Genomic DNA, 27,985 nt, shown 5'->3' with positions numbered 1-27,985 from the left:
TCAGACCAAATTGGGGCCAAAGAGAAGAGTTCAGTACAACCACCATTGGCCTAATTCAAATTCTCAGCCTTTGGTTACCAGTGGACACTTGGTCCTTGGGTATTTGCCATCTTGCAAGTAAGCAGGATCTGGGACTGCTGGTGTAGTCATTACCAGAAAGTTGAGAGCTTCAGAATGCAGAAATGCATGGAACTTCATTCCAGGAGCCAAAATCCAGGACTTTGAAAGGTGGTTAGGATATGCAACAAGAACCAGAAAGATTGAGCAGATTTAAAGCCAGAAAGATGCCACCATTTCTGTGAACATCTCTAAGGCCTTGAACCTAAGAGAAATTTATGGGCTTGTAGTTATGAGGAATCACACTCTTTACAGTCCCTTTTTTTTTTTTTTGTAAGATTTTATTTATTTATTCATGAGAGACAGAGAGAGAGAGAGAGAGGCAGGGACACAGGCAGAGGGAGACACAGGCTCCTCGCAGGGAGCCCGTGTGGGACTTGATCCCGAGGCTCCAGGATCAGGCCCTGGGCTGAAGGCAGACACTCAACTGCTGAGCCACCCAGGCTGCCCAGTCACTTTTTTTTTTTTTTTTTTTTTTACCTTAAGGAATGACAGGGTTCCAATCTCAAAATCTTAATTGTGACTGATGTGGCAACTCATCCTCTGGTGTTTCCCAGATATCAAAGTTTAGCAAGGATGAGATAAAGCCAACAACCATCTCCAATGGGCAGTACTGTCATCTTCTAAAAAAATCTTGGGTCCTGAATATAATCCATCACTTTCTTTGGTTTGGGGATACAGGAACAGTGATTATTACTATCATCAAATCATGTATTCCCTGTAATAAAGAAAAAGGACCAAGGGGGCTAAGGAATTAACTATTAGGCAAGTGTGTTCTCTCCTTAGAAGGCTTCCCATTGGTAAACTGTGAGGTTTTATAGATGGGAAAAAAGTAGAATCTTCTTCTGCCAAATGCAAGTGAGTGAGTTAAACAATAAGACCAACTGATATTCTGAAAGAAAAAAGTAGAAAGAAGCAAAAATTGATGTCACTGGGAAAAATGAGAAAAAAGTTTTATTTTTAGGAACCTGGAACAGAATGACATTATTCTGTTTCTTAGGAATTTAATGACAATGTGTTATGGGTAAAGATGGCTAGTCTTTTAAATTAATTAATTTGCAATAAGTATTTTCTAGATTAGAGATTTTGATTCATCCCTTTTACTGTTTTTGAAAAATAACAGTAGGAGATATGTTGCACATACTTTCTAGATGCTCATCAAATTATTTTTCCTGAAAGCATAGGAACACTTCATATTCTTGCATCTGGGTTGAATCCAGGTCTCTCAGAGGAACTGGGTGAAAATAATATATGTACTTCTTGAGCTATTTCAAGGACTGTCTTTTGGATGCTCTTTAGGGACCATGAATTTAAATTATCAGCATCACAAGATGAAAAAGACTGAATCCCTGGGTACTTACTTGAAGGTAAACTGCCAAAGAGAATCAGTCCCAATACACATCAAACTGTGAGAAAAGAAAGAAATAAATTCTGTGTTGGTACTAAGTTTATAAGATTTCATGTTTTATTTTTAACCAGAGCATACCATAGCAGTGTACCTAATTCACAAATTGGTATTCTGTGAGGGCCACGGCAGAGTAAAGACCTAAAATACTTCATATAGGTTTAGAGATCAGATGATGGGCAACAAGAAAACTGACACTGAAATTTAGAAAAACGTCGGAATGCCTGGGTGGCTCAGCGGTTGAGCATCTGCCTTCGGCTCAGGATGTGATCCTGGGGTCCAGGGATCAAGTCACACATCAGGCTCCCTATGGGGAGCCTGCTTCTTCCTTTGCCTGTGTCTCTGCCTCTGTGTGTGTGTGTGTGTCTCTCATGAATAAATAAGTAAAATCTTGAAAGAAGATTCCAAGCCCTTAGTGATGATATTTTAAAAGGATTGAACAACAGAGAACTAGTAAGATGTCTTAGGTGAATAAAATAAATTGAAGCTAGAATCTGGGGCACCTAGGTGGCTTAGTCAGTGAAAGCATCTGACTTTGGCTCAAGTCTTGATGTCAGGGTACTGGGATCAAGCCCCAGTAGGGCACTGTTCAGCAAAGAATCTGCCTTTGCCTTTCTTCTGCCTCTCCCCTTGCTCATGTTCCTCACTCCCTCTGTCTCTGTTAAATAAATAAATAAATAAATAAATAAATAAATAAATAAATAAATAAAATCTTAAAAAATAAAAGTTAAAATCAGTAAGTATATGTAGAACCTTCCCACGTGTTGTTGTCCCAGGTAGGTGGTTATCATGAAGTTAAGAAGCATGTCAGGAAAAAGCAATGAAATAAAGACATTTAAGCACTGCATTTGGAAAGAAATTTGGTTCTGTGATTACTGGCACAGTGGTCCTCCCTTTTCTGTACTTTTGCTTTCTAAGGTTCTATTTACCCAGGGTCAACCTTGATTGGGAAGCAGATGTTCCTCCTTCTAACTTTTTGTCAGAAAATCAGTAGCAGCCCAATGCTCTCACAATGCCTGAGTCATTCACCTCACCTCACCTCATCATGTAGGCATTTTATCATTTCACACCATCACAGGAAGGGTAAGTACAATATGATAGGAGGTTTTGAGAGAGAATGAGAAACACCACATTCACATAACTTTTATTACAGTAGATTTCTGTAGGTTTATTATTGGTTACTGTTGTTTATCTCTTCTGTTCTTAATTTATCAATTAGATTTTATCATAGGTATGTGTGTATAGGAAAAAACATAGTATATTTAGGATCTCATACTATCTGAGGTTTCAGGCATCCGGTGGGGGTCTTCCCGATTGTTCTGTGAAGGAGAGATATCCGCAAAATGACCTCTAAAGACTGAATAAACCATAAGACAGAAGAAAAAAGCTGGTAAGTCCCCCTTGGCAAGAAATGCGTTATTAAAGGGACTTAGAGGCAGACGCATGTCTTAAGTACATGCATCAGCTGAGTAGGTCTCCACAGCCATATCTCCAGTAAGGCCTGCTGTTACAGTCGGAGGGGCTGGGGAGATAGTGCTGGTGGATGTCCTGGGGGGACATGTTTGAGAATAGTTGTTGTTATAGTCATATCTCTAGAGCAGATAAAAGGCATGTCCCAATGATGTACTTAAGGGGGTGATTGGACAGAAAGGAAGAATGTATGTGTAGGGCATTGGGGAACTATATTCAAGGAGGCTTCAGGTCGCAGAGTGGTTCATCATGGAGGGTTTGTCCAAGATGGCATTAGTTTGCCTCATGCACTGGCAGATAATAAAGTAGAACAGCTAAACATGTCAAGAGTGAAACAAATCACTAGTCTATTGGTTTGATAGAATTTTATTGGAAAAAAATCACAAATTTGAACTAAAGTTTTTGAATGTTTCTGACTTAACAACAACAAAAAGAATGATAGTAAAACCTTGAACTCCCAAGTTTCTATGAAAATGAGAGACCCCCTTTGGAGGTTTACAGCCCCAGTGAAAGTATTCTCACTAATGCTTACTTCAGATGTAGCCAGGGAGAGTAGAGAACTAAGAGGATTTACCCCAGGGGGTAAATCAAGGGGCCATGGAGAAAAGAGAAAAAACAAATCCTTCTAGGGAAAGGATGCCTGATTTAGGTAACATCCCCATCCCCCCATACTCAAGGTGGTGGACTTTCAAAAAGTCTTTCCATTGGGATTTCAGAATTGTAAGGACACAGCTTCCACTGTATGTCTTCTATTCTTTCTCTTTCTGAACGGAAAATTCTGTTCTTTCTATGCTCCACCACTGGGCATAGTGCGTGGAGGTGGAAGGTGGGGGGAGGCAGCTAAGGAACATTTTCGTTTAGTTAATAGGTCACCAATATAAAAGAAATCATAGCTCAACTTTTGGAGAGGACTGCGCCTTGCTAAATATACTGCATGTGGAACTTGATGCAGTCACTGGAAAGGACTTTGCTTTTTCTTCTTTGGCGAGGCAGTGAGTATATTATATGTAATAAAGGACAAGTAAAATTGATAATTAATGGTCAAAAGGGTAGAGTGTGTTAGAAAATGGTTAGATATTCACAAAACCATTTCCTTTTCCTTGGCACACAGGGAGATCATATTCGCAAGACTTCCTTGTAATTAACTTGGGACCACATGAACAGTTCTATCTAATGTGAAGTGGAAGAAAATGATGAAAACCACTTTCCCCTTCACGTTCATATCTCTTCTGGGAATATTATGTAGCTCTCTCTTGCGTTTTGGCTGTGATCTGAAGTCATGCACCCAAGATAGTGGTAGCACAAGATGGAAGCATCCTCAATCTCCAAACCCCCACATCTAGGAAAGCAGCAAGAAACATCATTGATGATGCGTGTTACAACACCTACTATTCTATAAAATAGATCATTGATCCCTTTCCCCCACTGTCACCATTTCCATTCGATCTACACTTTTCTCTCCTTTCTAAAGCATCCTCCACACAGATCAGAGTCACGTCACAGGTGTGATGGTGTTCTCTATAAACATTCCATAAATTTTAGCTATGGTATCATCTTCGAATTATTCATATAGAATGTAAGGTTTCACACCGCCTTTTATTGTCCACTGTATCTCAATTTTTTTTCTAGTGTCTTTGAATTGTTCCTTATTTTTATTCCTCTGCTTGGAAATTTCCTGTTCATTTCCCAAGGCTTCTTGTGTGTGATTTTCCAATCATCTTCAAGGGCAAAGATGAAAGTGGGAGTGGCGGGGAGGTGTGCTTGGTTAGTTTTTTCCTCCATTCTCTCATAGCACATGTTACATATTTCTTTATTATAAATATTTGCTTATCTGTATGTGTAATTGTAGGTATTCTCAAAAAAAATCTAACTTAGGGGCACCTGGGCTCAGTCAGTTAAGCATTTGACTCTTGATTTCAGCTTAAGTCATGATTTCAGGGTCATAAGATCAAGCCCCACGTCAGGCTCTGATGTGGGGAACCTGCTTAAGATTCTCTCTCCCTCTCTCTCTGTCCCTCTGCCTTATCTTTCTCTCTCTCTCTCTCCCTCAAATAAACAAATAAGTCTTTTTTTAAGATTTTATTTATTATGAAAAATTCAGAGAGAGAGGCAGAGACACAGGCAGAGGGAGAAGCAGGCTCCATGCAGGGAGCCCGACGTGGGATTCGACCCCAGGACTCCAGGATCACACCCTGAGCCGAAGGCAAGCACTAAACTGCTGAGCCACCCAGGGATCCCCTAAATAAGTCTTTTTAAAAAAATGTCTAATTTATCCTTATATTTGTCATTAGCATAGTTTATACACATATTAACTTTATTTTGTGTAATAAATATAATAAAAAGAATCAAGAAATGTTATTTGTATAGGTCAGTTCATGAAGTCATTCAATTGACACAAGTAGATTTTAGTTGAAAAATGTACTTAGGAAATTTCTTTTATATTTTTTATTATTTCTTCATTCATTATTGTTGCTCTTCACACCTAAAAACCTATTTAGCATAAAGCTTCTGTGTGGTATTTTATTATGTTCTTATACTTTATTCATGGTAGTTTTATTAGCCATGTTTATCACAGTCTAAAAAGTCTTCAGTATGAAAGAGAAAAATAGATGTATCATCCTTCCCCCTACATAAAACTGAACTGTGTTTTAATGTAGCCTTAACTGTTAGTATAAAGCTAAACTGGTAGTCCAAGCTACATTCAAAATCAAATTACATCAATAATTTTACAGAAGACAGTGCACTTGCAATTATAAGTCCATGTCCATTTCTGTCTTATTCTTACTGAAAATTAACAAACTGAATTCTGATTAAATTTTTAAATGTTCTGGATTAAACTAAAAAAATTGATTTCTGTCTCCCTGTCATTAATGCATTGAGATGAGATCAAATCATTCATAAATCCCTGCTTTGCCAGAAAGTGATGTCTCTTAGACCCTATCAAGAAAGAAATTTAAAACAAGCTCACTTTCTAGCTTAGAACTGGATTTTATAATGAGGTGTCATTCTGCAGAAACAAATTCTTTTATGCTAATACTGTATTTATTTCCTTGGCAATGTCAAAGAGACTTGCCTTGAACATTTTGTAATATGACTTAGTATTCATAGCAGTGACAGCTGAAGTCATAGTTTTCCTTCACATTTCTTCTGATTTATTTAATTTCCAAGATATTTTGCCACCAAACACATGTGAAGGTCTCCTAAAAGTCAACAAAACTGTGAACCTACAATATAAGGCAGTATGCTAAAACAAACAGCTATAATGCAGCACAATTCATAAACAAACTACCATTCTGTAATTGAAAGTATCTTTGTTTTCATATATATCATTTAATCTTTATTAAACCATACAAGGTAGATGGAATCATTATTACACCTCCTTCTCTTTTAGCTGATCCATTTCTATTTGAGTTCAATATAGGAGTGAGTGCTTTTCCATTGTCTTGGCTCAGAAAAAAATAAACTGATTTATTTAAAAAACTTGAGTGGGGATGTTGAAGATAAGCTTCTCTTTTCATACATTCGGAGCTCTAGGATCCACTTTCTCATTCTCTGGGGCTTACGACCATCTGGAAATGAAAGAATGACTGTCTACATGAGGGTAAGTCTAGTGAGGACTGAGCAAAATCTTAGGAAATTTAACCGGAATCATGTATGCTGGATAGTTTCCAGGAAACATACTGGCTCCTGGTGATGGGAAGCACTCTCTCAACACCCGTGGAAAAAGCAGTGGTGTGAGCCCCCTCATGAGCGACTCACTGGTTGGCTACTACAGCCCTCCCTAGACTTGTTGGTGCCAGCCGCGGACATGTCCTCTCAAGTGATTGCTCTGATGATTATTCTGTTCCAGTGTACCTGGTCCTTTGCATCATCCTAGAGTGCACCAGCCACTCCCTATGACCCAGTCCTTGCCCTTATCTCTCTAATTCAGGTTTGCATCTCTTATTCCCAATCCCACTCCCTTAATGCTGGGATTCACTGTCTCAAATATGTAGGCTGTATTAACCTTTCTTTACGTGGTATCTCTGCCTCACACCTCTCCTACTTCACGACTCCACGTTGTACACTTCCTGAAACACAGACCTGATGTTATTTCCTCAAGGACCAGGCTTCTTAACATTAAATTCTCCTGTCTGGTAGTCCCCTTTTCTCGTCACCTTATGCTTCCCAATATGGTGTAACACACAAGAAACTTTTCAAGTATTCTTTCCATTCAAAATGTGACTCTAAAACATTACATCTTGGCTCATGTTCTCACTGCTGGGAATGACCTTTTCAAATATCTTCAAATATCTTCACACCTACAAATTCCCATACTCCTTCAACAGGAAGAGTTAATGATGTATCTTTCCTCAACAAACTTGTGTCTTTCAAGTGTACTCATTCTACCACTATCAAATGCATTGAAAAATGTTTATGAATATATCTGCCCCATTAGTTGCTGAAGTTCTTAAAATCAAAGCAAGCAAAACCATGAGCTCCCCAATGGCCCACTGCAAACAAAATGTGATTTATTTTCCACCTTCAGTGACTGTTTAATCTTTACCAAACTTTCCTGCATCTTTCTTCATGATATACTTCCACTTGGAATACTCTGGCTTGTTTACCATATGTTAAATTTCTAATATTCTATTTAAATGTCATTGCTGTTATGAAACAATTAGTGTATGAATGGCACAAACATGATTATTTTCTTTTTTAAGTATATAATTCTACCTTGATTTAGAAAATATTAAGGATTTCTTTTTCTATTCTTCATAGCACTGTACATATCAACAAGAACACAGAATACTATTATAAAAGAGAAGTAAAATGTGGTAGGTAAGAACAGTGGCTCTGGAGGCAGGCCCACCTAAGTATGAATCATAGCTAACCATGTACTAACTTTGAATTTGGGAGATTCATTATCTGGGTTAAGAGTCAGTTTACTGAGAAAGCCGATTTCACATTAGTACCTAAATTCAGAGATTGTTTTAGGTATGTTGTGTTTGCTAAATGACACATTTTCTATAAAATGCTTAACAAAATGCCAGAGAATAATCAGCGTTTGACAAATGCCATAAATACTAGATGATTTGTGCCCCTTTCAAGTGGAGATTGGGAAAACCAGGTAAGTCCCATTTCAGTCCTCTGGGAAATCTGGCAGTTCTGAAACAGCCTTTCCAAGAGGGCACAGCTGCATAGAGAAGCAGGACTGCCTGCTACATTTGCAAGGAGCACAGACGTAATAACTGGTTAAAAACCACTGTTCTAGATTTAAGATATCTTGAAGTCAGCACACTATTTTAATTATTTTGCACCTTCATTAGTGAGTATAATTTTTTGTGTAAAGTAAGTGTCTCACAATGTTTTGTAGACCTGAATTGGAAATCTGAAGTTAGATATTATCCCAGTTTGTCATTCAAAACTAGATTATATGCTAATTTTAATAGCCTCCCGCATCCTATTTTTGTCATCATTCGTTTTTGAGAAAGAAACCACTGGAGTAATAAGGAAAGGGTTTCAGTTGGCACTGAAATAATGACATCACTGTGTAAGAATATAATGAACAATGGATGGAATGTGGGCTTTTGAACACGGAGGGCAATATTTGGAGCAGCATATTTGCTCTGCATGGGTGGTAGTATTTAGAAACATTCATGGTAATGTCTGGGTCATTAACCAGGTCAACCAGACTGCTACTTAGAAGCCATGTCTATGAAAATAACTCAACCTAACTATTTCCTCCTGACTGTTCAAAAAGTAATAGTATGCCCTACAATAACATCCTGCAGTCACACCTACAATCATACCTCCTGGCTGTTCAGAAAGTAATAGTATGCCCTCCAATTACACCTAAAGCCTGTCAGTTCAGTAATTGTGCAAAGGAGAACAAAAATTTTCAACACTATTTTTGTTCCAGGCTAACGATAATCTGATCTCCAAGACATGAGTAATTCATTTTAGTAATTCATTTCACTTTAAACTATATTGATATGAAGCTACTTCAACCTCCTAGAAATAAAAGGAGTTTTATTTTCTGGTTCAGGAAAAATTTATGCCACAGGATTCTTAGACTCCTTCATTTTCACAGAAAGGAATGAAAGGAAACTTCACTTGATGGAAAATAATGTCAATTTCACTTTCATTTTAAATAAAAGGGTTCATCTCAAACCTGTGAATTTTTTTTATTTTAAATATCTGCTACAAGTATGCTTTATACGCATCTGTTAATTATTCACCTTTTTATTTGTCTCAGTTAATTGGTTACTTTGTGGTTAAACTGTTATCTGTATTCAATTGTCAATTTTTTTAAATGCGAAATGAGCTGTAACAGTAGTATTTATATACTTTGATGGGCTTATGATTTAGTATTTTCACAATAGCTATTAATGTATTTTATATTTGTTTTTTAATATATTGAAAAAATATTTGGTGATTTGGGGTTCCTTATACAGGTAACCAAATAATATATATGGACTACATAACATAATACATATGTTTCATTAAAATATGTGGTATTTTGTGGGCCAAGATCCAAGACATGAACTATATTTTCAATATCACCTCATAAATTTATAAACTAGAACATGTTCTATTACCCAGATGCTCTCCTTTTCAGAAAGTAGAAACCCACTAACAGTATATTTATTTTAATATATATCTTTTAAATATTGATGATGTAACTTCTCTCAAAGTATATCGAAGGTAATTAACTAATGTCATGCACATTTTTGAGACTAAGAAAATCAAGACCATTTTAGAATATTTTTGGAAAAATTCTAAATAAAATTGGGGGAAAACTACTCATTCTCCAAAATGAACTCTAAATGTCAATGATCAAGATTGAAATATTTAGATTCAAAATTAAGAAAATAATAGCATCTCTGCCATAGAAATAATGTAGATCAATGAAGTGTTAATTATATACATATTTATTTTTCCATCAATTACCAGATTATTTATATAATACATACATTTTATATTTAAACCATATATGCTCATATACATATATGTTTTGTAAAATAAATATAGCTTTTTTTCCTAAAGAGTAAAGAATGGTATTTTAGTGATATAAAACATTAATATTTTAAGAAAAAGGTTGTCTTTTAAAAGTTTGATAAAGGGATCCCTGGGTGGCGCAGCGGTTTGGCGCCTGCCTTTGGCCCAGGGCAAGATCTTGGAGACCCGGGATCGAATCCCACATCGGGCTCCCAGTGCATGGAGCCTGCTTCTCCCTCTGCCTGTGTCTCTGCCTCTCTCTCTCTCTCTCTCTGTGTGTGTGTGTGTGACTATCATATATAAATAAAAATTTTAAAAAAGAATAAAAAAAATAAAAGTTTGATAAAGTCATGCTAGATTGCCTTGTAGAAATATCACCAATTTAAAATACCTTGAACAGTATATTAGTACCCATTTTTCTGTACTCTCTTTCCAACTAGAATAATATAAGTTTTTAAATTGTTGCTAATCTGATAGGTAAAAAATACCCCAGTGTTTCATCATTACACACATTTCATTCCTAGTATCAGTATCATCTTTCATCTATTTGTAGTGTTTTTGTTGTTGTTTTTAGTTTTTCTTTTGTGATATTTTCCTTTTGCTGTAAGTTAAATGTCATACATGTAATGCCTGGCATCCTGTCCACCTTAAGGGTAGACTGAGGATACGATAAGAAAAAGAACACAGAGTATACAACTGTAGGGTAGCAAGAATTCCTTCATATACTAGTAGGTAGAACCCAAGGTGCTTATACGTCTCCTTTATTAGGATCATGGTATAATTTTGGCAGTGAACCTGAAACTCACGGTCACTCCTCGCAGGTTGCCACACATAGGTATCATTATGTATAAAACTTCAGACATGCCTCTTGAAGGCACTAGGGAGTCATTAGGGAGCTGTTTCATCCTTTGAGACTTTTTATCTGAATCCCGTTATCAATCAAAGTAAAGAAAATTTCAGCTAAGCTGCCATTCTTTTTTGTATTCATACCCAGACCACTTCTTTGTAGTCTGGCCTTGCCCTCATTGGAGTAGGACTGTGGGAACAGCACTCATCTATTTTCTCTTTTTCTTCTTTCTTTCATTCTTTCCTTTTTTCTCTCTTTCTTTTTTTTAAGATTTATTTACTATTTTAGAGAGAAAGAGAGCACATGTGAGCAGGGGGAGGGATGGAGAGAGAGAAAGAGAATCTCAAGCAGACTCCCTGCTGAGCATGAAGCCAGACACAGGGCTCAATCTCAGGACCCTGATATCATGACCTGAACCGAAATCAAGAATCAGATACCCAACTGAGTCACCTAGGCACCCCCAGGACTCCTGTTTTCTATGAGAAATCATCTCTCCTGCCTCCTTCAGTCCTCTTCACTTGCATGAAGGGATCCCACATAAGGGATTCCTGTGACAAAGCATGACCAATGACAGAAATCATGATTGGCCCACAGTGCACACATAGCTCAAATCAGAGCAAATTCAAGCTTATTTTAGCTTTTGTTGAGAGAGCCCTTTTCTTCTTTGGAGAGTAGCTGAGAAAGTAGGATATATCCCTGAAACTGCCCGCAGTCCACTTGCCATCATGGGTAAAGGGCTTATCTAAAAATGGAGCCAACATACTGGAAAACAGAATAGAGAACAGAAGAAAGCATTCAGATGCCATGGCTTAAACAGTTCAATCCAGCTATGCGTAAGTTTCCCAGCTGAATGAAAAAATGCATCCCTTTTCTATTCAAGCTGGTTTGTGTTGGGTTTTTGATTATCAATATTGGAAGATTCTTTACTGCTATAATAATTCATGTCTGTCTTTTTTCTTTGGAGTGTACTTTTTTCATAAAAATTCTCTTTACTTTTTTCTTTTAATTCTCTACTTTTAATTGTGTTTATAAAGGCTTCTTTTTTCATGGAGTTTTGATGATTTTATATTTTTTGCATTTTTATGCAACTGAGTCTAACTTTTACGGTTTTTTCCTTAGGTAACGTGTATAAAATCATACTATACCTATTCATTTCACTCACTTTTCTAAAAAAAATCCACTTGTGACATATACTAAATTCCCACTTTATGAGTCTCTTCTCATTGGTGTTTCATTACTTCCTCTGTCTTTGAAAATATTACCTCAGCTGCAGCAGACCACCTCGCACAAGGTTCTGCTCTTCCCACGGCTGCCCCCACCCAGTGACAGACTGACCTGAGGATATGTCAATCAGCCTAACTGTAGGGATATAAGGAACTCACAGTCTTGACCTAACTTGGAACAATTCTTATGTGCTAGCCACAGAGCTCCTCGTGGGACAGCCAGAGCACATTGGTAGATGCACAACCTTTCCCTCCGTCCAGTTCAGCTGCTCTTCCCTCCCTTCTTCCTGCCCAAAGTTATTGATCCCAAAGAAACTCCCTAATAAGGCTTCTCCAGGCTAAACTTCATTTCAGAGTTTTCTATAAAGAGAACCCAACCTGAGACAGTCTTTGAATATCTTTTTATTACTTTGTTGTCATAGTGTATGAAGTAGGAAGAAAAAACAATAGAAATTTCAAATATTTAGGATTCAACATTCACACCATAAAAATTCTAATCAAATTTGAAAATAAAAACATTTTTAAGACAATGAAAAAGAAACAATCCTTAAAGTACTATAGTAGAATAGCTATTTTAACTGTGTCTATTGATTACCTTGATTATATTTTTCATATATATATTATATATTTCATTTTATTACTAAATATAACTTATCCTTGTGTAGTGATTGTATTTTGTGATTAAGTCTGTTATTAATGTGTGATCCTTGAATTATTGTGTGGGCAAATACTTCACTGTAATATTGGTCAAATCTCCCAAATCTGTGACATTGATCACATTATGTATATTGTCAAATGATTGCGCATGGGGAGAGGAATGAGGTGGGTGAGTTGGGAAGACGACAGGGAAGAACCAGTTTTGTTCTGATTTTTTTTTTAATATTTTACTTATTTGACAGAGAGAAAGTGTGCACAAGCAGGGGGAGGGAGAAGCAGAGCAGGCTCCCTACTGAGCAGGGACCCCGATGTGGGACCCGATCCCAGGACCCTGGGATCATGACCTGTGCTGAAGGCCACCCAGGTGTGTTCCTGTTCTGATATTGTTATAAATCCTTTAGCACTACTAACCTTTTAAAATCATTGCATGAAATATTTGGATAAAAATAGAAAAAATTTTTAATGTTCTTAGCATTGATTTACTTACCTCACAGTTCTTCCAAGAAACCACAATTTAAGTCATTTGCTAAAGTTGCATAATTTTAGCAAAGTAAAACAGCTTTGAACCCAAGCAGTCTGATTCTGAAGGGCCCACCATGAGAATCACTGCATAGTACACTTACCCCCACCTCTAAACTAAATAATTGATACAGAAAATAATTGTTATGGAAATTCAGGCATGACATGAATTGGGAAAGATAGCAGAATGGATTAAGGATTTGACCTGTCTTTTAATATTTTGGAATTTGAATTTGAAATAAGGAGAGATGTCAGGAGGAGCAGTGAAAACTCTGTGTGTGTGCATGAGCGTGTGTGTGTGTGTATGTGTATACGTGTGTGTGTGAATTGTATGTCTGCAGACAGCAGAAGAGTGAACAAGGCTATGGAGATGAAAGAATGCAAAATAAACATTCTTCCCTAAATTATTGATTTATTTTAAGATGCTTAATTAATTAAAAACATAATTCTCCCTTGAAAATTCATGAACAAAAACAGTATCAGTATTAATATATCACAAATTTGACTTATAACCAAGCAGACATCAAAAGCAAAATTTAATGGGGTGCCTGGGTGGCTCAATAGGTTAAGCATCTGTCTTTGGATCAGATCATAATCCCAGGGTTCTGGTATCAAGCCCTGCGTCATCACCATGCCTGCTTCTCCCTCTCCCTTTGCCCCTCCCCAACCCTCCTGTTTGCACTCTCTCTTTCTGTCAAATAAATAAATAAAATCTAAAAAAAAAAAAAAAAAATGTACTTGCCTTTTAGAGTTCAAAGCTTTACTGGCCATGGTCCCCTCACTTTCCTCAGACATTTACTCATCCTACCTCTGATTTTCCTTTTTAGGTTATCATAAAGATATTTGGATTAAAGGCTGGAATGTATAAGGGGGCACTGGGGTGGCTCAGTCAGTTGAGCTGCCAACTCTTGATTTTGGCTCAGGGTCCTGGGATCTAGCCCCACATTGGGCCCCACGCTCTCTCACACTCACTCTTTCTCTCACAAATAAATAAATAAATCTTTAATAAAATATAAAGGCTGGCATAAGTACACACATCTATAATTAAATATTCATCGGGAGGACATCTGTTCCCGCATATAATCATTGCTAATCATACTCACTAAGGAAAAGAAAAGGCAGCAGTCAGTACCTGTTCTTTGATGCACATACTCATTCTGCCTTTCTCAAAGGGGGAAAAAAGTAAAAACTTTCCACACAGAACAACTCTGTGTGAATGGAATGTGTCAAGTCAAATGCCAAGAAGTATCTTTGGTATATTCATGAATTATTGATCTAACTTTTTGTTTATGCTCTCCTTAGTCAACAAAAATTTTTGAATATACTCCTTTTCAACCTTGTGTGATCATGTGCCCACTGCAAGGCATAACCTGTTTATCCCCCTATTCAATGAATCTCCATTGCTTAGCAAAAATAGCTATCACAAGTCAGTGCTTAGTAAATATTTACTGAACTAATTCATAAATGATCATTGGATGTAACACTGAGAAATTTTTCCATGTCTATTTCCCATTACATATTTGCTGAAAGTATATTTTTTGTTCAGTTGAATATGAATATGAACATAAACTTGGTCTCATTTACAAATGTTCAGATTAATGTAGACACTACAAATATGCTCTTCTACTTTGTATTCTTTCAACTTCCATAAAATAATTTTCATTTATTCTTTTTTATAGTGATTGGCATGATTTTTTGGGAATTTGCCAACCAAAATTAAAGTGGCTTTTTTTTTTTCAAATTTATCAGTGGCTTCTGTTAAAACACCATTCTTCACAAAATATATGAAAGGATTTCAATGTCAAGAACGCCAAGATAAAATAATATACTGTATGGGAAAAATGCCAGTTGGATATAAATGTATGGAGGATAAAAACTTGTGAGATGGATTTTAAAAAGAGCTTTTTGTTTATAAAATTCTGAAGTACAAGAAAATTTAACAGAAAAGTTTTGCAGAATACTTCTAATTTGGTAATATTGCCTGATAAAAATGTCATTATAGAAGATCAGAAATTCACCTTCTATGATTTCCATTTTGTTTCTAAAATAGCCAATATTATACATATATTTTCATATGTATGTGTGTATATATAGTATATATAGTAATATAGTCAAATGTTATATTTATTTATTTTTTCAAACCCATTTAATTCTATTAATTTTATATTTTTCCATTAAAATTTTTTTTTTTTTTTTTTTTTGGAGAAAGAGCATGCACATGACTGGGGGTAGGGGAAGAGGCAGAGGAAGAGAGAGAATTTTTTTTTTCAAGATTTATTTTTTTATTTCAGAGAGTGAGAGAAAGAGAGAGATAGCACACATGTCCCCATGAAGATGAACCAAGAGAGTGGCAGAGAGAGAAAGGGGAGAAGCAGACTCCCTGCTGAGCACAGGGCCCAGTGCAGAGATCCACTTCATGATTCTGAGATCATGATGTGAGCCAGAATCAAGAGTTGGTCGCTTAACTGACTGGAGCCACATAGGCACCTCCATTATCTATAAAATATTAACTGTTGTTTCTCACTTATGAGTACTGTTATTATAACCACAGTATTTTCTGTAAAATATTTAATGACAAAAACATTTGAAAATATGATTAAACATTTTTAAAATGAGGAGCACTGAAGTCTATCACCTTAAAAATTCCACAGCACATTAAGGGTTCAGAACTTAATTCATCTAGGAATATACATAGTATTTCTTTTTTTTTTTTTTTAAGATTTTATTTATTTATTCATGAGAGACACACAGAGAGAGAAGCAGAGACACAGGCAGAGGGAGAAGCAGGCTCCACGCAGAGAGCCTGACGCAGGACTCAATCCTGGGTCTCCAGGATCAGGCCCTGGGCTGAAGGCGGTACTAAACCGCTGAGCCACCCGGGCTACCCTGTATAGTATTTCTAAGAAGGTTGTTGAAATCCGTTACCACTAGGATATGGAAGGCACTTACAGGAAAAACAGTGAGCTTTGAAAGCATGTAAGGAACATTGGACAATTTCCTATCTCTTAACTGTCATCCTTTGAGCAAGAAAATGGTAAATAATAAAATTTACCACAGCGGTCTGTGATTAAGGCTAAACCACCTAACACATGTACCTGGGCATATTAGTCCTTTAAAATGGTTGGTTTATTTGCTTTTTATTTTTCCCCTCATTTTAACCAAGAAGGCTTGATAATATATTTGTAATTAAGAGTGTAATCTCTGCATTAGAATCTTTGGATGTAAATATAGCTCTATCATTTAACTTATATACTAACTGGGGAAAGATATTAAATCTTTCTTTGCTTTATCTGTAAATTGGGGCTAGTGTTACAGGTATTTACTCCATAGGGTTTTCCTGATCGTTAAAGATGTTAATACATTGAGTAATACCTGGTCCATAATAAAGATCCCAAATTTTTAGATATTCTTAATACCTACAAATGGAGGTTGATTTCCCATGAACATTTACCAATGTTAATATTTTCCCATACATGTAGTAGGTTGAAGAGGGTCCCCTGAAAATTCATGTCTACTCAGAACCTCAGAATGTGATCTTATTTGGAAATAGGGTCTTTGCTAATGTAATTAAGGTAAGGATCAAGAATGATTTAGATTTGGGTACCCCCTAACTCCAATGAAAATGTCCTTGTAAGAGACAAAAAAGAAACACAGAAAAGGTGATATGAACTCAGGGCCTGGAGTGACACAACTACAAGTCACCAGAAGCTAGAAGAGAGGCAGGGAATGGTTTCTTCACATCAATGATATGGAGCTTGAGGCATACAAACACGAGAAGATCAGGTCTTTGGCATCTCTTCATCCTTGGTATAAACCCTATGCAATAACAGGAGACTTACTAGCATAAAGAATCATTTTCAAAGCAATAATTATCCCTCTGGGAATATTTAGGTCTCCATTTATGGAGCATTATAAATATTGCTGCTGACTGCACTGGGTCAAGATGACGACTCTATATAGGAGATTAACCCTCCTAATCTGGAAATATACCTACTGGGAAAGGTTTGAATGAATTTAATCTAAAATTTATTGATTTTTTGCTATAATGTAAAATTTTAACAAGACATTTTCTCAGAGCCATGTGATAAGCATCAAATAAGAAAACCAATATGTTGACTCTGTGCAATATTATTTTGTGTTTGAGACTAATACATAAAAGGTATTTTTATGTTTCTTAGAGGTAGAAATATCTTCACTTAAATCAACATCCAGGAACAGTCTGAGTGTCCCACTTATAAATTAAACTCTAAAAGTGATTTTGGACACAAAATCTGAATAATATGCAATCTATTGTTACCTTAAGTATTTTGCTACTTGAAAGTTGAGGAATTCACAAATGCTTTTACAATTACATTTTTAACACCCATAATCTAAATACTCCATCAGACTTTGCAAGGAAAAAAATGTTTGAAACTCTATCCTAAAGTAGGCGGAATTAATTGCCTAGATATCTAAGTGCTTAGTACATTTAATGGGAAATTAGTGTTGTAGAATTGGAGCATGTTAAAGTTATATCAATTAGTTTTCATCCCAATTATAGCATGGCTAGGGAAAGAAATTAAAAAATAATTTGATAATAGTTGTATCTTAATTAAAGGAATTTTGATTTATTTTAGAGTACATTTGGTGTCTTTGTCTATGTTATATCTGATCATAGGTTACATTTGGTAGCTTATTTGACAGATCAACAAATTGCTTGCACTCTGTAATATTCTTCAATAACAATATGAATACAAAATACTTCAAATTATAGTGCTAATAACTGTTATCAGTAACTGGCATGAGACTCTTAATTATTACCATTTTATTTCAGAACATTTATTTATATACAAATCAGTCCTAAATATAGGTGATTAACAGTGAAATGAACCCTGTAAGAAATTGCCTTTTGCTAATTAAACAAAACAGACTATGTCATAAATACATAAAATATACCCTATCAAAACTTTAAAGGAAATAAAAAATAGTTTAAATAAATAGTGATGTCTTTATCATCTAATTCTAGATTGAATTGTTTGCATGCACGAACCATCACAACTTAGAAAGTTCCAATTACACAGATAAATTAGAAATCCTGGGTCATTTACCAATGGAGCAAAACTCAGTAAGAGGTTCTATTGAACAGTTCAGTGGATAAGATTTAAATGGTCTCGGATGGTTCTAATGACACACACACAAACAGACTTTGTGAAAGAAATACAAAACCTCCTCGAAAAGCTATTACATTCTCCTTGCAAGAGTGGAAAACCACAGCTCTAAGACACTACTTTGAATATCATTAATAAGTTGTGAATCCAGGCTAATGAACTCACCAAAGGGCTGGGGTTTAAGCCTGACCTGTTTGACATTAATTTGTATCATTGACTCTGACCAAGAACAATCCTTCAGTTATAAGTCCATATGTCGAGCTTAACTACAGTAGCTTGTTGAATTGGAAGTGGAATTTTGCCATAACGGCTATAAATAATTAACTGGTCCATAGTTCAAGATTTGTAAATTATAGACAATAAAATATGTATATTAATGCCTGTTTCTGAAACAGTTGTATATGACTTTAAATTTGTTCTTCTATTTTCTTTTTTTGCTTCTTCTTCTATTTTCTATAATCTCATACTTAATACATTTTAGTATGACGTAGCAAGGAAAAAGAACCATGCATGCACATTATCAGAGAGGTACATTTCTTTGTATTAAATATGATAACTTAATAGTTAATATTTCCCCAAGTTAGTTGCTTTAGCTTTTTAAGATATAGCACATTTTAATCTCCTGTTCTAAAAATTAGCTAAAATTCTTAAAATTGAATGATATTTATGTGATCTTTCAATCAACATAGTGTAGAGAAATGGAAACTAATGGTATCTAATAGTCTGCTAGAGAGAATTAATGTCCTAAAATATTTTAGGTAAGTGCTTTATTGTGTTTACAACATGGCATATGAAATCTCAAAATGAATACAAGATGTTGAAACACATGATGGCTGGACACTTAGCAAACAAGCAAATAATAAATAAACCAATATTCTCACTTACATGATAAAACACCTGGCTTAGAGACCTGAGGTCTCTCATCTGAACCAACACAGCTCCAGGGCTTTAGTTTATGCTTCCACTTACAGGGCTACTCTCAGGAAAGAGGCTCAGGAGTCCTTCCTATTTCCTAGATCTAGTGTCTTTCTTACTTTTCCTCACTTTAACCCACACCTTTTCTGATTTCCAGCACAAACTGGGTCCTTGACCTTGTCCAGAAAGGCAATCTTGAGTCAACTCCTTCCATTGTCCATAATAATAACTATTTCAGGTCAGCCCCGGTGGCTCAGCGGTTTAGCACTGCCTTCACCCAAGGCTGATCCTAGAGACTCGGGATCGAGTCCCACGTCGGGATCCCTGCATGGAGCCTGCTTCTCCCTCTGCCTGTCTCTCTCTCTCTCTCTAATAAATAAATAAAATCTTAAAAAAAAATAACTATTTCAAACCTTCATAGTTTGAATAAACATTCAAAAAGTTTTTGTGAAATAAAGTTTTAAAGTCTCATGTAGAAATAAAGTACTTTTAAGAAACTTAGCTTTTAGTTAAGGAGGAAGGTATAAAAAGGAAATTATAAATTTCAAAATATTTATTAAAAAATGACCAAGAAAAGACTATATCCCAAATGTGAAACATAACTAAATAGAGTAAAATTTATAATTTACAAAATTATGTCAGAAAACAGAAAATCCACAATAAACAAAACCTCTTAGGCATCCAATCGGCAAGCTAATGTAAATAATTTTACAGATGAGTTTTACCAAACACTTAATGGAAAGATAGTCTCTAACATTCCAACACTATAAAAAAAGAATTTTAAAAAAGATTTTAAAATTTTCATTTGTAAATATAAGTATAGAAATCCTAAATATTGGGCAGCCTGGGTGGCTCAGTGGTTTAGCACTACCTTCAGCCCAGGGCGTGGTCCTGGGGACCCGGGATCGAGTCCCAAGTTCCCGCTCACTGCATGGAGCTTGCTTCTCCCTCTGCCTGCGTCTCTGCCTCTCTCTCTCTCTCTCTCTCTCTCTCTCTCTCTCTGTGTCTCTCATAAATAAATGGATAAAATCTTGAAAAAAAAGAAAGAAAGAAAGAAAGAAAGAAAGAAAGAAAGAAAGAAAGAAAGAAAAAGAAAGAAAGAAAGAAAGAAAGAAAGAAAGAAAGAAAGAAAGAAAGAAAGAAAGAAATCCTAAATAAAACATTTAGTAACTGAATCCAATAGTATGCTAAAACAATGCATTATTTCCAAGTGGGGTTTTTCCCATAAGTAAAAATATTTTTTGACATTATTTTTAAAGTGTTGATGTAATCTATCACATTAATTGACTGAGGAGAAAAGAACAGCTGACAAACTTCAACACCCATTTATGTTTAAAAACATATTAGGAGAATGGGAATATAACGCAACTGCCTTAACTTTTAGAAAATGTTACATCAAATGAAGAAACTTTAGAGCCATTCATTGAGGAACTGAACAACTGCATTAATACTTAGCATGATATTAGAATTTCCCATTTATAAGACGAGAACAATAGGTTATTATTGTATATTTATATACACAGAAATACCTTCCCATAAATAATTAATAAACATATCCAGAAATGATGACCAATACCAGAACAACTTACAAAAATTCCTTACTTCTATATTAGCAACAACATACGGGAGATTATGACAATAGCAAAGATACATTCACAGCAGCAATGCAGCACTTTTAGGTGTTTAGGAATCAACTTATCAAGGCAGAAAATCATTTCACCTTACACATTAAAGAATGTCAAACTTTTTAGAGAAGTGATAATACAAGTGTTAGCAAAGATTTTTGGAGGACACTTGGAAGTATTTAGCAAGATTACATGTGGATACCCAGTGATCCGGGGCTCCTGCACGTTCAGTATATATGCCTCTGTCAGTTATAGACTAGGTTATCCTCTGCTAATAAACACTCTCAAAATCTGAGTTTCTTAAACCGACATGGATTTATTCTTATGCCTACTGTGGATCTTGTGGAGGGTTTTCTCAGTATTGTCTTCATGTCCAGAAACAGACTGACAGAGAAATACCATCTGTAATATTGCCAGTCAACACGGTAGATGGAAAGAGTGTTTGGGGGAGAATATTACATCAACATTTCAATGGTTGGACCAGAATTGCCAGGTGTCACCTCTGTCACATTGTCCCACACTATCATTTGCCCAAAAGGCAGAGGCCAGAAATACTTTGTGAGCAATATTAATGGTAACCATGGTTTGCCCTTCAGGTCATTTGGCTCACTCTCCCTTCGACGAGCAAACTGCCCTCAGTCCAGAATCTCATACGGTTATGGGCAGCAAGCTCAGAGTCTGGGATATCTGGGGTGCTATGTGATAGTCTCTATATCAGGTGCAGGTGTATCTCTTCTTCAGAGACATAAAAGACCACACTTTTCCCTCCCACACTGCCAATAGCCCTCATGGAACAGAGACGGCCACACCAAGTGCTCTTCTTCACAAAAGCAGAGGGATGGAATATGCAGAGCAGCCGTTAGAGATACTGCAATTCTGAAATATACATGGTGAACACATTAAAAGCTAACGGGCTCTTCTCAAAATGATAGGAAAATTCTCACATGGTTTCACACGGGCACCTAACAATAGGCGATTACAGCATTCTTTATGGTTGTCAGAGTTGGAAGTACCAAGAATAAATCAGGGAGAGATGGGAAAGTAAATACAATAAATACATGCTGTGGAATACAACACTATAATAAAAATAAGAAATGAAGTACTCAACAGCGTCACAAATGTATCTCAAAAGCGGTGGTAGAGTATTGAGTGAATAAAATAGAAAATCATTTAACGTAAGTTTAAAGAAACATAAAAATCATTAAATATTTTCCAATAGTTTGCTAATTGTTAAGGACATATAGCAAAGGTATCAAAGAAAATGTCTGTATAGGAGGTAGAATAAGAATGGGGATCAAAAAAAAAAAAAGAATGGGGATCTGGGAGAAAGGGAAAAGTAAAAGGAGATAAAGTAGAATTAGAACAGCCTTGTAGTGATTACTAAAGACAAGTGAACTGCAGTGCTGGTTTACCTCTACTTGTGGCTTCAAAAGATGATAATAAGAAAAAATTCACCAGGAACACGTGAGCAATATATTGGTCAATAATAGAGGATTGCAATTAACACACGGCAAAGACCACATGTTTTAAATCAATATTATGAATTACATATACCAATTAGTTATGGTAACACCCTGGGATGAAATGTTCTGTGGTGAATTTCCCTTATATCTTTGTGAAAACTTGATGCAAGAGTAGAGACATTTTTGTCAAACAGTCTTCACTGTACTTTCATATTCAGTATTGGATGATTGGTGTTCTGAATTCCCTCCCTGAAAGTGAGTCCTATAATTCAGCCCACTAATTGCTTTAGGAGTGCAGCCTATATTGGGTTGTTTTTGTCAGGTTTTAGGGTTTGTTTTGTTTTCCTCAAAAAAGCAAGCTGACTTCTATGACTTGGCCAGACTGCTAGATGGTTGTAGAAAATAGATTTGCTTCTCTGAATATAAGCCTAACCTCATTGACCAGGCCAAGTCCCATGATACTAGAGGCATTTAAAGAAGGTAGAATTTAATTATACACTGGAGAACTTGGTTTCAGTGCTGTGGTCATAAGTGTCTGCTGGAAAAATCTGAGAATGTAATATGAGAGTAGAGAGCACACAAAGGTGGGGCGAGTATATGCCTGATTATTTATATTTACAACTTGTCTCTTCCTCCCTCCCTCTCCCACTTGGCTCTTCTTTCATTTGCATTTCAGTGATAATAGCCTGTAGAAGCCAATATCTGTGTAAGTATCACTAGGATTTTACTTTTAGATAAAGTTGAGCTCCTTAAAGGTTACAAAAAAGTTTACAAAAAAAAAAAAGTCACTAAAAATTAATACTGACTTTTTAAAGCAAAATATTTACCTCAGCAGACCACTTTCTTATTATACCTCAATTTAAAAAAAAATCCACAAACAGACTGATACTGAAAATCTCCAAGGTACAGTGCTAAGAGAAAAAAAAAATCAGTGTCTTAAACAATATGCACAGTGCATTTTGTGTATAAAAGAATAAATAAATAAGAATATATATTTGTGGTTCTTCATGTATGCTTGAAGAAACTCAGGAAGGCCTAAGAAGACTTAAGAATTTTACACAGGAAATGAATTAAGAGCACTTAAGGACGGGTGTGGGGTGGGGGTGGATAATGTCTAGATAGGGACTGGGATGAAGGGAAGACTTTTCACTGTACATCTTTTTACAGCCTTTTTTTAAAATCCTGGAAATATATTACCTGGTCACAGTTGTTTTTCATTTGTTGTGAACTATTATTCAAAAAGTTCACATTTTCAAAGGCAAACATTTTACCAGATAATGTGATTATGGAAAGATCATCCTTAAAGAGAATATACACTTACACAGGGAACTTGTCATAAGCTTAGCATTTTGATCTGTTTTCTTCTCCCCCAAATTCCCTGGTAAAAAACTCATTTTATTCCCTCATGATGAATGCACTGCCTGTAACTTTACTGTAAGATTGATTTTCCATGTGACATTAATTTCTAAACTTTTAGGGTCAGTAGGAAAACCAAAACACAGATCTGAATTATAAACTCCAAGTTGTTCTCTAAGCAGCAAAAACAAGGTGTGTCCCTCTCTAAAAACAGAAAGGCAGAGTTTACTTTTAAAAAAATGACTCGTTCTTTTCTGTTGTTTTTGTCCTTTTGAGTAATTTGGATGGCTCACCAAATGAGATCACAGCTGGACTTACCACACAGTCTTGTCAATTTACTATACTGGGACTGTGAATCAAAAAATAAGTGGGGAACTCCCTCCCTGACTCACACACACACACCATGCCATGATGATACTGATCCATGCACACTTCCCTTGAATTGCAAAAGAAGGTACCAGTTATTTTTCATGGAACTAAATAAAATGTATACAGTTATTGCTATAATGGAACATAAACATCTATTTATGTTGCTTTAATATGGAGATCCCACAAGAATGAGGTTACGTATCTGACAGTGATTACATGGGATTGTGATACAAAACCAATTAAAGAAAACAAGGCAAAACAAAGATGGAAAAAAATTTGCTGAAATCAATGAAATTTCAAGTTGAAAACATTACTAATAGAAAGTAAATTGGTGAAATAAAATAACTCATCTGTGTCTATATACCAAGCACTTAATAAAAGAAGTAGAATTCATTCTTTTTTAACTAAAATACCAAATGTAATTATTAACAATAAAGTGTGTACTAAAACTTTGCTCTTTAATTACAAAGGCGAAGATTGAACTATGCTTAAGTTTTTGCAAAAATAGAATAATCTTTAGACAAGTTACCATTAACTGATGTCATTATAACAGTTTATTTGGTTTTTTTAAATATTTTATTTATTTATTCATGAGACACACACATACAGAGAGGCAGAGACACAGGCAGAGGGAGAAGCAGGCTCCATGCAGGGAGCCTGATGTGATCCCGGGACCCCGGGACCACACCCTGGACTGAAGGCAGGCGCTAAACCGCTGAGCCACCCAGGGATCCCCAGTTTATTTGTTTTTAAGAGGCATCAACAGGAAGAAGAAACTATTAATTCTACCAAAGCTAACATTTATTTCAGTCAAAAACACACAGACCTGGATTTAGTTCTAAGCCTCTTTTATGAACAGACTATCAAGCACCTGCTAGTCATTTTTACTGGGAAAAATCAGATTTTTTTTTTTCTGGAAACACACACAATGAAGAAAATTATTCCTAAAGAAAGATTATTTCATAGGTTTGAAAATAATAATACATAATAAATGTTCTTTGCTCACTGTTGTCATTCCTCAATCCATTTCTTTTTCCTTTCTCTGTTCAAACTATGGTGCTTAAACATGAAATAACTGAGAAGACTCTCATACCTGCTTTTTACTGTGATCCAGCAAACCTCAGTCTTGTCTGTGGCAACAGTGAACCCTGATAAAAATGACCTGTTCCCCAAACTCTCTTATATCTAGCAGTTGTTATCTGTCAAATACGGCTGGATCCAATACCAAACACAGTGTTTCCGTGCTCTTCCATGAAGCCCATACTCTTATCACTGCATATTTTCAGTATTAAACTTGCCAATTGATTTCATTAGACCAGATTTTTTAATTTCATGGAACACTATTGTTCTCTTTAACAAATGAAGCAATAAAAAATCCTAATATCAAATTTATTCTTAGTATCATTTCATAAGTGACCTGAAAAGTATTTTAACACCAAAAAGGTAGGGATGATAATATTAAAGAAAAAAGGATTTGGCTTTATTTTTTTCAAGTTTTTATTTATTTGGTTTTTTTTTTTTTAAGATTTTATTTTTAAGTAGTCTCTATACCCAACGTGGGGCTCTATCTAACTTACAACCTCAGAATCGAGTCACATGTTCTACCGGCAGAACCAGCCAGGTGCCCCAAGAAGTTGGCCTTATAAACACTTGCAACATTGTCTTCCCAGACTGCTTAAGACTTGTTCATAAATAAGCATGCACCCACCCACATATCATTTTTTGGGAATCATTGGACTGAACTATACATTTCTCTTTTTTCAAGATTTTTTTTTTTTTTTTAATTCATGAGAGACACAGAGAGAGGGGCCGAGACAGAGGAAGAGGGACAAGCAGGCTCCCTGTGGAGAGCCCGGTGTGGGACTCGATCCCAGGACCCCAGGACCACACTGTGAGCGGAAGGCAGGCGCCAAACTGCCAAGCCACCCAGGGATCCCCCATTTCTTTAGGAAAATCCACCATATTATTCTCCCAAGCACAGCACCTGACATGTGCTGAAGATATATTTGCTAAACGATTGAATAATCTGAACAAATTTTCATACCCGAAGAGAAAAATCATAGAAAGAAAGAAAAAAATGTTCTATCTTTTCCTTTACCGTCATCATGTGAAAATAATTTAAAGTGTTCTATGGTGGTTAGTGGAAAAATGAAAATAACTCATCCCTTGGAGTTTTGGCAAAATCTTGTTACTCTGAGAAGGAAAGCCTGTCTTCTCCTGGTAAACTAGTCCCGCATCCAGCTACTTTCAGAGGCAGAGACTTTGGAGCAAAATCCAGTTTCCCATCCACCACCTTCCACACAGAGCCTCCCACTGTGGGCTTGAGTTTTCTCTTCTCTGAAAGACTGAAATTGTACCAGATGATATTACAGTCTTTTCACTCTGGCCTGCTAAGATTATATATATACATACACATATGTATACATACACATTATATTATAATATATATATACACACATACATAATGTTATAAACAAATAAATAATATTATATATGTATATATGTAATAAATGTAACAGTACTTTTAGGCTTTTAGTCCTTTTAGGCTGTGGCTTAAGGGTCCTCACTTCTTCAGCCTCAGGGCAGCTGGGGATCACCATCTCTGTGTGATGGAAAATCATTGAAAATTATAGCCAAATATATACTTCCATAGTGCTCGGCGATCTGAATAACTTCATTTCCTCTGCTTTTTCTCCTGCTCCCTTAACTGTAGAGCTTAAGTTGAATAAAAGGACTTTAAGTTATGAGTAATACACTGGAAGGTGGGGAAGGAAGGAAGGTGATTCTTGTATTTGACACGTGCTAGTGCTCTGCTCAGGGGTAATATAGATCCTAGAGATTATCAGTAGTCACTTTCAAAATTGGTCCCATACCAGTTTTGGTCCCATAGGAGAGACTGCTGATAATGTGTTATTAAAAGGAATTTTTACTATTTAGTTCTGTGCTCTACTAAACTGCAGAGTAGTTCACTCATATACAGGCACGTGTGTATTTCCATCATTTATGTTGAAAGATTCAAAAATGCTACATGAGGACGGCTGCGATGTTCTATAATTATGCTTCAGAAAAATAGTTTAATGTTCTAAAAACACGAGGGAGTAATATCTATGGAAGTCTTGAACAATATAAAAAGGGAGAAAACAGTTCAAGAACAAAGACCATCTTACTGTTTCTTCGGGATATTGCCTCCTTTTAGCACAGGAATTGTAGACTCCTTGTTTATTTGCTTATTCTCAAGCTTTTGGACAAAGGCCCTCAGAGCTTAACATAAGATCTCGAAGTCTAAAGATAATTAGTCCAACTAAAACTCCTTTAGGAATGTCGGCGCCATCAGGGAGCGAGAGCAAAACCAGTGTGGGTGAAGAGATGCCTCGCAGATGAAGAGCTCGGGGCTTTGTGGGGCCCCCAAACTGTACCTAGTAATGGATCCAAAATAGATGGCATATTCGTCAGGCGACTGTTTCCCTGGGCGGTCTTGCTGGCTGGTGGCGTGTCTTGCTCCCGCTCATTTCCCTAAACACGGTCACTGAGGGTGTCTTTTCCCCAAGGCTCCGTCCCAGATCACAGGGCAGTGCCTGGTCAAGGGGACGGGCCCCCTTGCGGGACGAGGCCGGGCCCTGCAGGAGGGCTCGACTTCCCCGGCACGCTGCCCTCTCCCGGGTAGATTAGCACGGGCAGCGGCGAAGGAATTCTACGGCCGTTAGCACAGGCCTCCGGTGCGGCGTCTGTAAAATGGGCGCGTGAGGGGCGCGTACGTCACGGAGCTGCCGAGAGCGGGGCCGGGGCGCGCGGGGCCGGGCCGGGGACCCCGCGGGGGGCTGCAGAGCACCCAGGCGCGGGCGGCGCACACGTTTGCCAGATGAGAGGAGAAGGTGGGCCCGGACGACTGCT

The 27,985-nt window shown here is 36.5% G+C and overlaps 2 long non-coding RNA genes across 5 annotated transcripts in view; one reads left to right on the top strand and one right to left on the bottom strand.

Moving 5' to 3' along the window:
- LOC106559947 overlaps nt 1-4,540 on the top strand; it is a 31,464-nt gene extending 26,924 nt beyond the window's left edge. The window contains exons 3-4 of one of the 2 annotated variants that reach the window (XR_005373255.1): nt 2,814-2,912; nt 4,104-4,540. This is a non-coding gene — a long non-coding RNA (uncharacterized LOC106559947). Of the gene's footprint in view, nt 1-2,806; nt 2,913-4,103 lie in introns of both variants that reach the window. The other variant, XR_005373254.1, reaches the window with a different exon arrangement.
- On the bottom strand, nt 846-27,782 carry LOC111090914. Of its 3 annotated transcripts, none has more exons than XR_005373257.1 (3): nt 27,511-27,782; nt 26,617-26,696; nt 846-1,523 (listed from the first exon to the last, which is right to left on the bottom strand). It is a non-coding gene; the product is annotated as an uncharacterized LOC111090914 (long non-coding RNA). The 3 variants fall into 3 exon arrangements; XR_005373256.1 differs by lacking the exon at nt 846-1,523 and adding an exon at nt 3,343-4,331; XR_005373258.1 differs by lacking the exon at nt 846-1,523 and adding an exon at nt 6,373-6,561.
- Between the last annotated feature and the right edge of the window lie 203 nt (nt 27,783-27,985).

This window comes from Canis lupus, chromosome 18 (genome assembly GCF_011100685.1).
Source record: "Canis lupus familiaris isolate Mischka breed German Shepherd chromosome 18, alternate assembly UU_Cfam_GSD_1.0, whole genome shotgun sequence".
Lineage (NCBI taxonomy): Eukaryota > Metazoa > Chordata > Mammalia > Carnivora > Canidae > Canis > Canis lupus.
Note: the sequence above shows the minus strand (reverse complement) of the source record. Positions and strands in the feature narration are given on the sequence as shown.